The sequence below is a fragment of the Eumetopias jubatus genome, unplaced genomic scaffold, assembly GCF_037043125.1.
Source record: "Eumetopias jubatus isolate StellerSeaLion01/CBP00866 unplaced genomic scaffold, mEumJub1_p1.0 scaffold_12, whole genome shotgun sequence".
Taxonomy (NCBI): Eukaryota; Metazoa; Chordata; class Mammalia; order Carnivora; family Otariidae; genus Eumetopias; species Eumetopias jubatus.
Genome location: NW_028274818.1, coordinates 15,736,000 through 15,753,244, shown reverse-complemented (window position 1 = coordinate 15,753,244; position 17,245 = coordinate 15,736,000). Strand labels below are relative to the sequence as shown.

At 36.1% G+C, this 17,245-nt stretch overlaps 1 protein-coding gene across 1 annotated transcript in view; it reads right to left on the bottom strand.

Annotated features, from left to right (window-relative positions):
• USH2A (usherin) overlaps positions 1–17,245 on the bottom strand; it is a 716,035-nt gene that overhangs the window by 274,151 nt on the left and 424,639 nt on the right. The gene's annotated exons all lie outside the window — the stretch shown is intronic.

The window sequence follows — 17,245 nt, the reverse complement described above, 5'->3', positions numbered from 1 at the left end:
TAGATAGAAATGCCAGATCAATCATTATCCAACAAATACACAGAATTTGAGAGGAATGTTATTAAAGAAACAAAATATTTAAGGGGATACTATAGTGCCCAGTGCAGCACTTCATTTACAGAAGACGTCCTATAAAAATCTATGTATGGATGAATGAATGGATGGATAGATGGAGTTGTTGATAGAGGGTAAGATCTGCAGAAAAATCTCTCTCCCCTATGACCCAATAATTGTTAGGATCCAGACCATATTATCTATTTACAAATAAAGACTCAATTACCTGAAAATGAATAATTTTAACATGAAAGATTAATTGCTTAGAGAGTACTAACACAGCAATATCAAATTAGATCTGAAATACTACTTCATAATACATTCATTTTATCAATTCTCTCAATGGCCCTTCCACAGATGTGCAAACTGAGGAAGGTCAAGCAACATGTCTGAAGTATATGATAATAAATGGCGACCAATGGCTTCACACATCTGTTCGTTCCAAGACTGTAACTCATCTCTCAACACCAACTTGAATCTTAAATTTAGGTCTAGCCATGGCTTTTCACTATAACACCAAATTACTTGAATGCAGAGAACTTATTTTTATTTCTTTATGTAACCATTAGAGCACTTAATGAAATTATGTGAATTTAGTATTGCTTATCAAAGAAATATTAAACTAATTCTAAAATTTAGTTTCTACAGAGCTAAACACAACCCCCTTTTAAAGTATGTATTTTTTAACTACAAAAATAATACATGTTCATAATAGAAAATTTGAAAATTACCAAATGAAGAAAACAATTATCCGCAATTACATTACCCAGAGACAGCCATTCTTTTTTTTTTTTTTTAAAGATTTTATTTATTTATTTGACAGAGAGAGACACAGCGAGAGAGGGAACACAAGCAGGGGGAGTGGGAGAGGGAGAAGCAGGCTCCCCGCCGAGCAGGGAGCCCGATGTGGGGCTCGATCCCAGGACCCTGGGATCACGACCCGAGCCGAAGGCAGCTGCTTACCCAAATGAGCCACCCAGGCGCCCCCAGAGATAGCCATTCTTACACTATTACAAATCACTCCTGTCTTTCTTCTATACAAGTATATTTATGCATACTTTTTAAAATTTGAAATGATTAAGCTGAATATGTTAAATAAATTATTTAGTAAACTTTGCTTTCAATATATGGTGAAAACTCTATACCACTGAGTGCAGGCATTTTTTGGTAACGTGACTTCACAAAATAATTGCAGGTGATATTTTTACAGATACGGAATATTCACTTAACAAAGCTGATATTGATAGACCAAGAATCTGATTGGTTCTGAAATGCCTGTATATATTGATTGTATTATATATATATATATATATATATATATATAATTAACATATGGGGTTATATTAGTTTAGGGTGTACAACACAATGATTCAACAATTCTGTACATTACTCAGAGCTCACCATGATCAGTATAGTCGTCATCTGTTACCAAACAACATTGTTACAGTCTTATTGGCTATATTCCCTATGTTATACTTTCCATCTCTGTGACATTTATTTTGTAACTGGAAATCTGTACCTCTTGATTCCCTTTATCTATTTCACCCATCCCCCTACCCACCTCCCCTCTGGCAACCACCAGTTTGCTCTCGGTATTTAAAACTCTGTTGTTTGTCTCTTTTTTTTCTTTGTTTATTCATTTGTTTTGTTTCTTAAATTCCACTTAGGAGTGAAATGGCATTTGTTTTTCTCTGTCTGACTTATTTCACTTGGCATTATATCCCCTAGGTCCATCCATGTTGTTGCAAATGGCAAGAGCTCATTCTTTTTCATGACTGAGTAATATTCCATCCATCTTCTTTATTCATTCATCTAAGGATGGATACCTGGGTTGCTTCCATATCTTTGCTATTACAAATAATGCTGCAATAAACACAGGGTGAATATAGCTTTTCCAAATTAGTGTTCTCATTTTTGGGGGTAAATACCCAGTAGTGGAATTACTGGATCATATTGTATTTCTGTATTTAATTTTTTAAGGAACTGACATACTGTTTTCCACAGTGGCTGCACCAATATGCATCCCACCAACAGGGTCCATTATATATTTGGAAGGCAGCTGGCTATATGGGCCTGGAGTTCATGGGAGTATTTGGGGCTAGGTATATAAATATTAAAGCCAGAATATTGACTATGATTAAAGTATTAAAAAGAGGCTTACTGGCCATTTAGTATTTCTTAGTGTCTAAAATGCCTTTTGATGTATTTTCCTCAACTAAAACTTTTTTAATCTTCAATAAGCTTTTTATTACATCAGATAGTCCTGAATATTGTAGACATTTGCCACTCTCTTATTTAAGCCCAGTAAGCACTTTAAAAAAATGTTTAACTGAAATAACTTATTATCAATTTCTTGAAATTTCTATTTAGAGTTTATTTTAACTAAATCATAGAACAGATGTCTGTGCATTGGTTAAGATCTAGCAGACCTGGGTTTAAATCCCGATTCTGCTCTTTGTTTTTGAATAAGTACCTTAACCTCTCTGTGTCTCAGTTTTCTCATCAATAAAATAAGGATTAAAATAGTACATACTTCATAGGGTTGGTCTGTGAGGATTGAGTTAATGTAATATTTACATAATACAATAAAGTATACACTATAAACAATACATAAGTGTTTGCTTTTGTTATGATCTTGAACTTTCCCCCAATATCTGACACATGGTTCTGCCATGTCTGTTACATCATGTGCACCCTCATAGTTTAGTCCAAAATCTCTCCTTAAGCAAGGGTCAGTGAGTCACTTAATGTCCTGAAAAACACATATTGCTGGGTTATTTTGTAATTGCCAAAGAAATATTGTAATTATAAATTTTTATTTTGTGGAAATAGGACAGTATCTTGCAGTCAACATCACAAGTGCCTCGTAGGCAAATCTAGCTCAGTTTATAACTATTTAGAGGCTGAAACAGTCCAACTGATGACTCTATAGCCCACACCACAGCAAAGATTGTATATATGATAGAAATTAAATAAGTTTGGGAAATTTGTATGTTTATGGTTTATTGAAAACTACTTAAGGACAAGGAACATACATTACGATTTAATTGTTTCTCTTTGTAATTTTCTTCCCCATCCTTGACTTCTTCATAGTGAGATCTCTCTAAATACATTATTTGCAGTAACAATCATATTGATGAAAGAACGAAATCTGATCCTACACTCTTTTGTAAGCACTTTAAAAATTCACAATATTTAGAAAATGCATGCTCTGATACCAATTAAAGAGCTTAAACTACCCAGACATCTTAATTTTGATCAGCTTAGTAACTGATTTTTACCTCATCAATCAGATGAGTCATAAAACTGAAGATCTCATTACATCTTAGTCAAAAAGACTAGATAAATATTTTTAAAAATAGTTTTCATCTATAATTAATATTCACCAATTTAGATATTACTAAGTATTTCACATACATTATCTTGTAATACTCAAAATATCCTTCTGATGTAGTTAGTATTATTTCCCCATTTTATAGATAAATATAGGTTTAGAGATATCAAATATCCCTGATTGGCTCAAATCCAGACATTGTGCTTTTAACCACACCCTTCTTCATATAAGGGGAGTTAAGTTTAGGCTGGGAGTCATGTGGTCTGGAGGTAAAGTTTATTTTGTTTTATTTTATGGAGGTAATATTTACATGTGAGGAGGGGAGCACTTATGGAGATGCTCTGGTGATAGAGAAATTTTCAAAAGCTTAGAAAACTATACTAAATATATTAGCATGTATTAAAATAATATGAAATATTATATTTTGGCTAATTCAGAAAACCCTTAAATTTTCATTTCAAAACATAACAACAATAACAATTAACATTTAAATGCATCTACATTTTTTCATTTGATCTTACAATCACACTGTGAATTAAATGGTATGGGTATTGCATTACTTTTATAGTCTTGTGATTGCCTGAAGTGCCATACTGGGACTCAAAAGTGTGTATTTTGATTCAAAACTCCATCCTATTTCCCAGTAACTATGTAGTTTCCAAGCTATAAATATTGGAAGTATAGAAGGATTAAAAAATGATAAAATCATAGTGTTATTGTTATATTCCCTGAAAAATTCATCTACCCTTCCTCCTTTCCTCCCTTGCCAACATGGTCCCGGGTGCTGGGTACATAATAGAGAACACAATGGCCACAGTCCTCACCATTATGGGCATGAGAATATTGTCAAATGGAGGAAGGCTGGCATTGAACAAATATAAACCTGTGGTTAAACATGCACAAAGTGCTTAGAAGGAGAACATTAGAAGAGGCTGACTTGACGTTGGTTGAAAGGGCAAAGCTTCTTTAAGGAAGTGGTATTTAAACTGGGACCCCCTGAAGGACTAAGAGTCTGCTGAATTAGTGGGCCAGCGGTTGTGAAGTGGTAAAGACAGACCTTACTGTTTGAGGAACTCAAAGAAGGCGGCATGTGCTCTATTGGAGGGTCATGTAGGCCAGGTAAGGAGTCTGAAATTTATACTAAGAGGACAGAAAATCTTTGATTTCTATCATTTTTTTAAAGCAGAGAAATTACATTATCCAGTTCAGTTTTGTAAGACATTTATTGGAAGGAGGGGGGAAAGATGGTGGCTACTGTACTGTCTGGTGAATTGACTGGATTGGATTCTGAAAGTAATAAATAGACATATCATGTTATTTACATATCTTGATTTGTTTTTTTTTTAATAAAAGGTGAGTGCAGAATATAAAAAAAAAATCCCATTACTTAACATTTCCAGCTATCTGGTTTCTTTAGACTTACCTCGTATAGATATCATTCTTATGCAGGTTGAATAAGCATTCATGTCATTAGAGTCCCAAAAAGAGAGGGGGAGAAAACCACTCATAGATAGGTTTTATAATTATTCACCTAATTCCCAAAATGATTTTAAAACACTTGATATAAAACACAAGAAAACAAGGCTAAATAATGAAGTGAAAGGATCAGAAAATTATATTGCAAAATCTAGGCTGAGTTTAGCTATTGTTTTTTTTTTAAAGATTTTATTTATTTATTTGAGAGAGAGAGAGAATGAGAGATACAGAGCACGAGAAGGAAGAGGGTCAGAGGGAGAAGCAGACTCCCCGCTGAGCGGGGAGCCCGATGCAGGACTCGATCCCGGGACTCCAGGATCATGACCTGAGCCGAAGGCAGTCGCTTAACCAACTGAGCCACCCAGGCGCCCTAGGCTGAGTTTAGCTATTGTTGTCAAGCACCAGATTCATTTCTGAGATGCATGAGTGGCAAGGTACAAACAAAAATGAAATATGAGTTATTACCAATTGAAATATTTTTAAATTATTTTAAGAACTTTCAATTTTCTTTATTATTTTATATTAAAAATTGTTTTTAGTTTTTTTCCCAAGTTTTCATTTTATGGGAATGTATACTTAAACTGGGTTTAAAATGGATTCTAATTATTTAATGAAAAAACTGCAGTTTTACAAAATAAGAGAATGGCAGTAAATTAATTAATTTTTCTGAATTCTAAAAGTAATTACTTACAATACCTCATCAAATAAATAAGATACAACTTTTTATTTAAAACTAACGGTCAACCAGGGTGCCTTGGTGGCTCAGTCTGTTGAGCATCTGCCTTCAGCTCTGGTCATGATCTCAGGTCCTAGGACCAAGCCCCAGGTCAGGGCTCCCTTCTCAGCGGGGAGCCTGCTTTTCCCTCTCACTCTGCCCACCCCCCCGCCCCCGACTTGTGCTTCTGTGCTCTCTCTTTCTCAAATAAATAAATAAAATCTTTAAAAAACAAAACTAATAGTCAACCTTAACAATATTTACATAGTTGTCTTACTTCATTGTTTACAAACACATATTGTTAGTTTATTAGCAACCCCCCCACCCCAATAAAGTAAAATCACGTTCTAAGTACTCCTGATTCATTCCAGTGTTTCTCGGAGATTTCCAAGTGCCATCCAGAACATGCAGTAAATACAATTATAAGCAATAACAAAATGGCAGCCACAACCTCCAGTTTCATGAGGGAATGCACTATATCTGTTCTAGAAATCTTTCTAGCCCAGGAACTAGGATTATACCTAGCAACTAGAAAGAGCTCAGTAAATGGCTTTTTGGATGAATGAAGGTTGAACAACCTTCAAAGTTTTGGTAAAGATTTTGATTTTGTTATATTAAGGGTTTTTTAATAAATTGACAACTTTAATAACTTTGGTTAACAACCTTGTAAAAGATGCTAACATCTTGATATTCATTAGTAAAGATAAACATATTAAAATGGTAAAGTTTATTTTAAGCATTTATTGTATGCCAGGCCCTGAACTAAATGCTTTATACAATTACCACATTTAATCTTCTTAATAGTCCCATGTGTAAAGTGGGGTGGGTCAAGAAAAGGGACACTTAGACAGAGTTTTAGTCTATTTGGGCTGCTACAACAAAATACCATAAACTGGATAGATTATAATAAACAGAAGTCTATTTCTCACAGTTCTGGAGGATGGGAAGACCATGATCAAGTCACCAGTAGATTCAAGTGTCTGGAGAGAGCCCCCTTCCTGATTCATGGATGATACCTTCTTGCTGTATCTTCTCATGGTGGAAGGAAGCAAGGCCTCTTTTTGAAAGGATATTAATCTCATTCATGGGGGCTCCATCCTCATGGCCTAATCACTTCCCCAGCTCCCACCTCCTAATATCATCACACTGGGTGTTAGGTTTCAACATACAAATTTTGGGAAGACACAAATATTGAGACCATAACAGATACGATATGTGATTTACATTAAGACCATAGAGCTAATAAGTAGTTGAGCTGCTGTTTGAATCCAGCAACCTGTCTCTAAAACCTAAGCTTCCTACTGTTATTTTAAACAATGCCTTTTATAGTAACCTAGCCCAGCCAAACTAGACCCTCCTTAGAGGCAGAGTGTGGCTAGCCTCCTTTACCTGCCTCTTCCCCATCTGCCTCACAGGAGTCTAAAGAACCAACTTGGAGTCTGGATATTGCTTTGAGGAGTGTAGAGATGTTAGAGCTAGGAGGTTTGAAAGAAGTAAAACATTTTTGAAAGGTTTTTTTTTTTTTGAATAACTGTATCGTTTATTTTTTTATTTTTATTTTTTAGATTTTATTTATTTATTTGAGAGAGAGAATGAGATAGAGAGAGAGCATGAGAGGGGGGAGAGTCCGAGGGAGAAGCAGACTCCCTGCTGAGCAGGGAGCCTGATGCGGGACTCCATCCCGGGACTCCAGGATCATGACCTGAGCGGAAGGCAGTTGTTTAACCAACTGAGCCACCCAGGCGACCTAACTATATCATTTAAATCTTGAGGAGGTTTATTTGGCAATAGACACTTGCAGATACTGTTTCTGTCCTTCTTTGTCTCAGTCTATCTCTTTGTTTATCAGGATTTCTTTTTCTCTTACATGTCATAGCACCCTAGTGTCTGAAAGCTCCCAGAAAGGTCTCCAGAGAAAAACAGAAAAATAAGATGCATAACAATGGCCATAGGCATTATAGACCCAAACTCAAGAAAGGATGACATTTTTCTCAAGGTTGTTACCAGTGTAGTAGAGGCATATTTAGGACAAAAGCCCTAAGAAAGATATGTATAAAATAAATTTTTATTAAAAAAATCCATCATATGCCTCTCAGCTCAGTGACAAAATAAAATATCTTAGAGTACATTATTGAATAAAACCTGAAGATGGTATGACATTTGTCTTTGGTCTTTCACGGACTCATTTGGGTCTACCTTTCTGAGGTAAAGCCAAAATCTCACCACATTTCACTGGTGTGAGAATACATCAGTCAAAATTGGTGCAAATATTTGTCAAAAGTTGTATGAAACCCAATTGGCAGATCTAACCTAGCTCTAGTAATTGTTCTTCATGAAATGAAAAATTGTCCCCATGTTCGCTAAGAACACTTTAATTAGAATGGAAAAGAAGCCAGGATATCCCCAGTTACAGTTTATAATAGGAGTAATATAGAAAGGGGTGGCAGAGGTGGGTCAAGGGCACCAGAATAAAAAGACACCACTGAATACTAATTGCTATTGACCATTCTGCGAAACAAAAGATTCCACTTCACATTAGCATCCATAGGACCAAGGCAATATACTTCCAACTCCACCTCCCTTTGTGGTTTAAGATTAAAGTGTTGCTTAAAATTACTCTGCAAGACAGTTTCAGTGAATTTGTTAACCAGGAAACATCAGACAGACTGAAGTCATCCTCTGTTAATTTTGAAATACCCCAAAGCTGTGAATGATGTAGCTCATTGTGCTCAAAGAAAAATAGGGATTTTGAATTTCATTAGATACATTATTTGTTCAACTAGAATGTGGAACTGTCACTTTGTCAGACTAATTAGAAGCTCTGAAGTTGGTGGTCATAATGCCCAGAAGAATTTTTTTTTGTTACATCTCAAACCACCAACAAATTTTATTCTTTTCCCTTGTAGATATCCTAGATTTAGACACTCTATTTAAGCCCCTGCTAGTGACATTTGAATTCCTCTTAGTATTCCTAAGAGTATTCCTTAAGTATTCCTATTATTTTGAATACCATCATATTCATCCAAATTAGTTTCCAGGCAGCATAGATTAAATTCTTTTTCCTTGAGAATCTGATTACTTGAGCCCTTTCTGTAGAGTGTATCTTCAACTGGAAAAATATTTTAAAATATATACAACAAAAATATTAATGGATTCAGTCTATCCTATTTTTAGTTAAAATATTGTTCATTCACTGCATTTAAAATAATTCTCTAAAGAATCCTACTTTTGTAAAATTAAAAATAGATGTGCTTAGCAAGGTTAATAAACAATTTTAACAATGAGTAAATGCAAGCTACATCAAAGCCACCCTCTTTAGAAAGAGTGCATAAAATATTCCTTTGTTGAGTGTGTCCAATAAGAACAATAGTTAAAAACTAACTTAGGTAGTTAAGAAAACAAACTATTACATTTTACAATTAGAATCAGTACTCTTTCTTAAAGTGCTACTGAATCTACTATTCTAGGATATCAAGAACCAAGAAGTTAAGTGATCTTTGAATAGCTGACAAAATTTTAGTCATTTAATGAAAGAACAAGAGGGGATTGGTTATAAAAGTCATCTTAACAATGGAATTGGATCTAATATTCAAGCTGATTAATTACTCAACTAATAACTGGATCTAGTCTTAAAACACCGAGATTGTGTACAGGGCATCCCTTACCTCAATCGGCCATTCATTTCACATTCTCTATTAAGGAGAGTAAATGATAGTCATCATCAGGGTAAAAAAATCCTGAAAGACTTCTAAGAACTGATTTCAGCTCATGAAGTAGTAGAAAATTTGAGAATAAAAAATTGATACTCATTTGACCACAATAATGATTAATAGCTAGGTCATTAAGTTCATCTGATGAAAATCTGTAATCAGGATATTAATGAATTATTTGTTTTAGTAATTTAGCCACATAATTGCTACCCACTGTAGCATTGGTATCAGAAAGTATATGGCATTAATAAGAAGGAAATTTGTCAGCTTTAGGCTTATAAACCTGGAGGAAATTCAGAAGTAGAAACAAAAGTATTAATATTAATAACACTTCCTTAATTTATATGTAGTACAAATTAGAATACTACTTCTGACCAATAGCATAGTAATCAAAACATAGCTTTGCCTAGAAGAAGAAAGCATAGGTCATCCCTAATTCCCAAGAATCTTCAATTAGTAATTTAAAAAATGATTATTGGGATTAATGGGAAGGATATAACTTTGCAATGCAATACACAATTATCATGTATCCAGCATTGTGTTACATTCTTTGCAAGCATTTATCACACTTAATTCTCTCAATGTCAACCTTATGACTACTATCTCTCCCATTTTATGGAAAGAAAAACCTGAGGCAAAGTATGATTGTATCACTTGTTCAAGGTCATATAGCTAGTAAGAGGAGAAATTTAATTTTGAACCTACTCTGGTTGATTTTAGAATCCACGCTCTTAATCACTAGGATAATTTGCTTGTGTGTGAGTATGCATATGTTGTGGGGGTTACAGATAAATAGAGGAGATCTATTATACAGTATTTTCATGCATGTTATTTTTATCTTGTATACTATATTTTTTCCTCAAGCAACTCTTAATCTTATATTTTTTCCGGATGAAGAACTTGCAAATGCAATTTATTTTTCCCTAAGAAAGAGAGCATTGACAAAAAGGTAAAAGTTAACTTTAGATTATCAAGAATGTTTCACTGTTCATGAAGCCTAGCTATGTGAGAAGAAATTTGGTCTAATCCTTTTTGAGAAAATCTCTCAAATATATTTAAATCTTACCGATTTCAGAGGTGCCTACATCCATTCACCAGTTACAAAATAAGACTGTTTGGCCATGTCACCGTCAGACAGAGTAAGAGAAATTACTGTATGTTTTATTAAAAACCTATTTTTGTCTCTCTCTCTCTCTTTTATCACAAACTCTAATTTAGTTGTTGTTCCCTTAGGTACAAAGTACACAGTTCATAATTCATTTGATATAAAATGTCAGTTTAGATTCTTGCCTGTCTTTGATAAATGAGAAAAAACAGGTACATTTCAATTTCCTCAATGCCAGAACTACCAGGAACAACCCCCTGTTGTGCTTCTCAAAGACCTTTGTGTTAAATTAAACATCAAGATTCTGAAACTGTGGGGAAGGATATTTCCAAGACAGAGAGTACAAGTACATGAGACAGAGGGAGACAGCTAATGCTTTCCCTACCAGTCGAGTGATATCCCCCAAAGAGCACCTTTGATCCTCAAATTAGTCCTCACTTATAATTTAATATATCACACAACCAGTCTACTGTTTCCTTACATTTAGCTTTAAAAGGCAGTTGTCAGAATCATCAAGGAAAATAAAAATTTAGATATTTAGAGGCTGGCTTAACTTTCAACCTACACAGTGATAGGTTATATATATTTTGTGCTTGTTATATATCATATTTTATATTCAGACAAATCGTCAAGCTCTTACTTCCGTGCCCCCTGGTCTTCTGTGTGTGCACATCCTTTGCCCTCTACGAAAACCCATTGAGGATGGTGATAGGATTATGAACTACCTTTACAGATGAACAAATTGAGACCTAGAGAGGAGGTAAGTTCCTTGAGATCACACAATCAGTACGTGGGTGTGCTGGGGACGGCGGGTAGCGGTTAAGCTAAAAATCAGATAGTTGGACAGACACTGCAGTGTCAGTGCTTAGCAGATGCACAATTTAAGAGACACGTTCATTTGAGCCTTTACAGAGTCAATCGTGTGAGCAAGATTCGAGCCTTTTTGTGTGTCTGTGGCCTCTAATGCAGACTTCGATGAGGCAAGTGCTCCTCCTTCTCAATGACCCTGAGGACACGGATGGTCATTCTTCTGACTGCTCCAGGGAATGATTCTCTTACACACTCACACTGTTCACACTCCTGGGTTCTCCAATATTCCACTTGTGAATAAATGTCCTCATCTGACTGCTGTGTTTTTAATCTGATGTTCATGGAAAAAAAATTTTTTTAATATAGGGAGAAAGGATTCATTCATCCTTCTTTTATAAATATAGGCTTCCTTGCTCTCTTCCTTTTAATAAGGTTTTTCTTTAATTTTCAGAAATTAACATCATTAGATAAATTAAGTCTCTCTTTATAAGAGTACAAATTAAGTACAATCAGAAGATCACATCTATTCATTTCCCTTGGGATACAGAGGGCATTAACACAAAGAATTCAATTTTAATATAGGCCCAAAGAAAGGACAACTTAGTAATTAGCATTAATGACACCACTGTTACACACTGATGTTTTGGGTAAATGTATTTGAACTAGTCTAATGAGATTTTCTGTTTCATACCTACACAAGAGCCTCTGCGACAGCAAAACAGATCAGAAAACTTAAATTTTCTATTAAAAGCCAAAGAAAGAAGTGTAAATGATAACGCATGTCACTGGAGTGCTAAAAGTTCAGAAAGAGGAATATTTTTGGAAAAGTGAAATGAGTCTTTTCTCCTAAATAAATAAATAGAAGTTATATCAATATTCTTTTCATTTAATTAGAAATTCATCTTAGAAATTCATAGGCAAGTATGAAAGAAGTTGGTCAAAGTACCTGGTGGGCAAATAAGTACTTCTATCCTTGCTGGGAAAGGATCGTCCAGCTAGTTAATTTTTGCTATCTATTCAGAGTGTACACTACATAATGTTGCTTTTGCTGAATGCTTCTTTGTAAGACTGTTAAAATATCTGTTTTAACTGAATTCTTTCCCCTCTCATTAGAAGGTCAACTTTAAATGCATGGGTCATGTAGTTCATTGAGGGGAACTCTCCAGTTCATTGGCAACAGGTTTTGAATGCCTGGTATTTCACCCAAACAATACCCTTGGAACTCTCTTTGACATAATGGTAGAGTCAAGCCACATCTTCAAACCCTTGTTGACTAGTGGAGCCTAGAAATCTGGGCTACCTCTGTAAGAGAAGATGTGAGCCATCTGTGGAGGGGGCTTCAAATGAATAAGAGCACAGTGCCTCAGAACCAGGCTTTGGTCTCTAGGTTTGAATATGGTCTCTGCCATTTACTAGTTGCATGACCTTAACAAACTAGTTGCAAGACAATCTCTTTTCCTCAGCCTTCTCATGTATAAATAGGGATCCTAATAGCACTTCTCTCCTAGAGTGTGTGAGAATTAAATGAGTTAGTATATGCTAAAGAGCATCTACACCTAGTAAGTGCTATGCGTGAGAAATCACTACAGCAAAGATTCACTATTTTTATCAAATAAACGATTACATGATCTTAATTGTTCTCTAGGCAACTGGAGACTATATCAGCCTCCTTGGTGGAGCTGTATTTGCGAACTCCTAGAAGGAAAAATCTCAACTATGAGGTCTAATAGCCAGCAAGTCCTGGAATTCAGGATGAAGATGTAACTGACTTGAGGAACACATTTCAAAAGCCCACAGCAGAGGTACAGCCACAAGACGCTCATTAAAGAAAATCCCCCGGAGGGAAGAGACTCAGGTTTTAGTTATGTGGAGTTCCTTATAACAGATGTTCTGTGAAGGAATCGAAGAGCAGAGGAAATTTAGCTGACAGCGTCTTCATAGTGGGGCTGGTTAGCGTCCCTCAGCGCATCAAACTTCCTGCCTGTTGCTTTCTGGTGCCCCAGGTAAGACTCAACATCTGGAATTGGTTATCCATGGTATCTCTTCCTGCTCCATTGGGGAGACTGAGAAACAGGGTAGCTCCCTTACACTGGAAAGGCCTCTGGTCCTGAGAATGGAACTTCTATATTTAAAGCCAAATTAAGTATAGGCACCTGTTCCACCTATTTTTCCCTTAGCAATTCTGTATCTCAATTACACGTGTGGCAGAGTCATAGACAAGAGCACATAATATTTTTTTTTTCTTTGAAGGTATTCTAAAGATGATCAGTGGTTTTCAAACTTAGGCATGCATTCAGATAGGCCGTGCTTCCAGATTTAACCTGGGGGAGTGGGCATCTAATGAAATAGAGATCGTATCGCCTCACCCTCCAAATTTCTGATTCAGCAGATTGAGTATGGGGCTCTAGAATCAGCATTTCTTTTTTTTTTTAATATTTATGTACTTATTTTAGAGAGAGAAAGAGAGAACACAAGCAGGAGGAGGGAGAGAGAGCAGGGAAGCAGACTTCCCACTGGGCAGGGACACAGGACTTGGTCTCAGGACCCTGAGACCATGACCTGAACCAAAACCAAGAGTCGATTGCTTAACCTACTGAGCCACCCATGGGCCCTCAGAGTCTGCATTTCAAACAAGTTCCCAAGTAATGCTGATACTCCCCTCCCAGGAACACACTGTGAGGACCACTGGTCTCATTCAAGTCTGCCATTTTAGAGGTGAGAAACCAGCATCAGAATCAAATAAAGTTATCTAAAGTACACCTATAGCTAATTGGTGCTACAGTCATTGCTAGAGCTCAGGGCTCTGAGATGTGAAAATAGAGAAGTGTCTCAGAAAATTGCCACATAAGTGGCTCTGAAGAGGACCTTCAGAATGGGGTCAGCAATTTCATAGTCTCAGTCATTATTATTTCATTTCACATCAGGTTTGCTTCCTGAGGCTTCCACATTTGACAGCTCAAACAGAAGCTAACACATACGTTGAGTCGCCAGTTTGGTGTGATTTTCAAGAAGTTAAGAGGCTTCTCTAAACGCTCTCTACTCTTTTTCCTTTCTCTCAAGCATCTGGTGGTTTAAACGCTTTTGTTTTCAAGTAGCAGAAAACCCAACACATACAGGCTTAAATAATGAAAGCGGTTGGCTCTTGTAAAAGAAAAATCTAGGGAAACAGTTGGTTTCAGGCAGAGCTGGATTTAAGGCGTCAAGAGAGTCTCCAGAATCTAGTCTACCTCCTTCTCTCAGATGTCCTCAGCTTTCTCCCATGTTGGCTATATACTCAAGAGTCCTTTAGGGGCAAAATGACCTGCAGGAGCTCCAACTGAATTCCAGATTCAAATCCAGAGCCCAGCATATACCTCTGTTGGCTACACCACTACATTACCTCTAATTGGAACATCTATAATTCCTGAAAAAAAAAAAATCACTGTGGTCAGAGGAATATGATGTTCTCATTGGCTAGACTTGGTGATAGAGTCAATTCCACACATAGCACATGTTCTGAGCATGGGAGATCAGGGTGCCCAGAGGGAAATCTGAGCACTGTTAACAAAAGAAAGAGTGGGAAGGGTGAAGACATGTTGGGTGCAAAAATAACACAAGGCCACTATGACTCCCTGGGGGGATGAGAGTAAGCATTACTAATTTCCTACCATGTGCCCAGAGCCAAGATAAATGGTGAGAGATCTGGAAAGAAAGGGAGGGAGGGAGGGAAGAAGTAAATAAGGAAAGGAAAGGAAAGGAAAGGAAAGGAAAGGAAAGGAAAGGAAAGGAAAGGAAAGGAGAGGAGAGGAGAGGAGAGGAGAGGAGAGGAGAGGAGAGGAGAGGAGAGGAGAGGGAAGGAAAGGGAAGGGAAGGGAAGGAAAGGAAAGGAGAGGAGAGGAGAGGAGAGGAGAGGAGAGGAGAGGAGAGGGGAGGAAAGGAAAGGAAAGGAAAGGAAAGGAAAGGAAAGGAAAGGAAAGGAAAGGAAAGGAAAGGAAAGGAAAGGAAAGGAAAGAAAAAGAAAGGAAAGGAAAAGAAAGGAGGGAGGGAGGGAAAAAAGAAAAAGAAAGCAAGAAAGAGCAGATCCACTATGACTCCTTTATCTACAATCATTCATCCGCACATTTTGTCCTCAGCATGGATTTAGACTCTCGTAGATAAGCATGATACACACATATGAGACATTTAAATAAAAACAGAAGACAGTGTACGTTCTAAAATGATCGTTGAGGTGTAAAGAGAAGGATTGCTCTCATAAAGTATGCACTAGATACCCTCACACTTCTAGTGTCACTTGTCCCAGCTAATTACTAATCACGAATATCATAGTGGCTGCAGTGAATTTGTTTACTGTTGTCACAATCTATTCTTCATTAAGTTTTTACAAAATTCTAGAGCCTTTAGACTCTGGATGATCTATATCCTTTTGTAGAGATACAATAAGGATTTTCTTCAAGTTCCTAATGAATGAAAAGAAATAGGAAATGGGGTCTTAAAGTACTTAAGGTATATTAAGAACTTGTCTCCCTTTTGTAAAAGTGTTTATACAGACAAGTAAATGTTCATAGAATTTTATGCAATTCAGGCATAGATTCTGCCTATGATAACAAAGGTAAAAGGAAAGAATAAGATATTATTTTTAAAAAATAAAGCAAAAATTTCTTTAGGGCACTATAAGAATTCAAATAAAACTTCAAGTTGCTTTCAAACTACAGAGCCAGTCAGACAGACATGATTTTTTTCAACCTTAAAGTTATAGATAACCTTTATACCAAGATAAAAAACAGAAAGGAGAATTGTACTTATTTTTTAAAAATACGATTTTTAAATATCAATGGAACTTAAAGAGATAATACTTCTCACCTCTATCCCCTGGTAAAATAGGAAAAATGTGATTTCTTTTTCTTTCTTTCTTTCTTTTTCTTTTTTCTTTTTTTGTCTCTCTCTCTTGCCCCAGGATGCTCTAAAGATAGCACTTAATTGTGTGTGGGCGTGAGTATTTCTATACAAACCACAGGAGAGTATGCAAATGTGGGAAGTTGGCAGCCCTTTGCTGGAGGCTTGTTGAGTCCATGGTAAGCACACTTCAAAGTTTGCTTCCATCTTCTTGATGGCTCAGAAGTTAGTCCCTTTCTAAAGTGTTTTTATAAGGAGGAAGCTCATTGTCAAGATGGTGACATGCAAAGTGAGGAAAATTTCACAAATTATGATATAAAAATTTATCCTTCTCCTTGGCTTATGTCATGTAATTTTACAAACACACATGCAGGCACACAGACACACACAGACACAAACACACACACATGAAGAGCAAGGTGAACTCACTATTCTAAAAAAAGGTAAAGGTAAGATTTTTCCTGAAACGATTTGACAGCATGTTTGAAACAGTTACAAATAACTGTCTGTTCTCATAACATACTTGGAATTGGGCACAGGCTAAACGAAATGGCCTGGTATATGTTTTCAAAAATACACTATTTATTTTATTAAGAATTTAAATACTATTTACTCATTGAATCTGCCTACTTTATTACTTTCAACAGGTTGATTTTTCCAGGAGAAAAATAGCACATTTGGAAGACATGCACAGAGGTACAACATTATGCACAACTACTCTAAAGATGCATCTGAACTGAATGCAATATAAATTGTAAAGCTTTTAATATACTGGAGGTAAAGACAAACCATCTGTTTACATGGTGGAATGTTGTTGTTTTAAAGAAGGCTGTGCCTCACAATCTTGTATGTTCCTTGTGACTTTTACATTAGACAAGGCAGTTAATCTCATCCTTCCTTGGACCCCCCCCCACCCCCATAAGGTAATATACCATCTTAGCCTACTGTTTATTTCGGTTTCTAACCTACAGTTTATTTTAAACATATTCATTTCTTTTCATTTTTAAGATATCTCATGGCCACCTGCACAATGAAGTTTCGACTTAAACATCTTGCAAATAAAGTGGATCCAGAGCGATAAAAACCAGGAAACACATGCTGATGCAATTTTTATTTGCACACTGCAAGGAAAGTTTTACAATTTTTAGTACTATTAATTTCATAAAAAC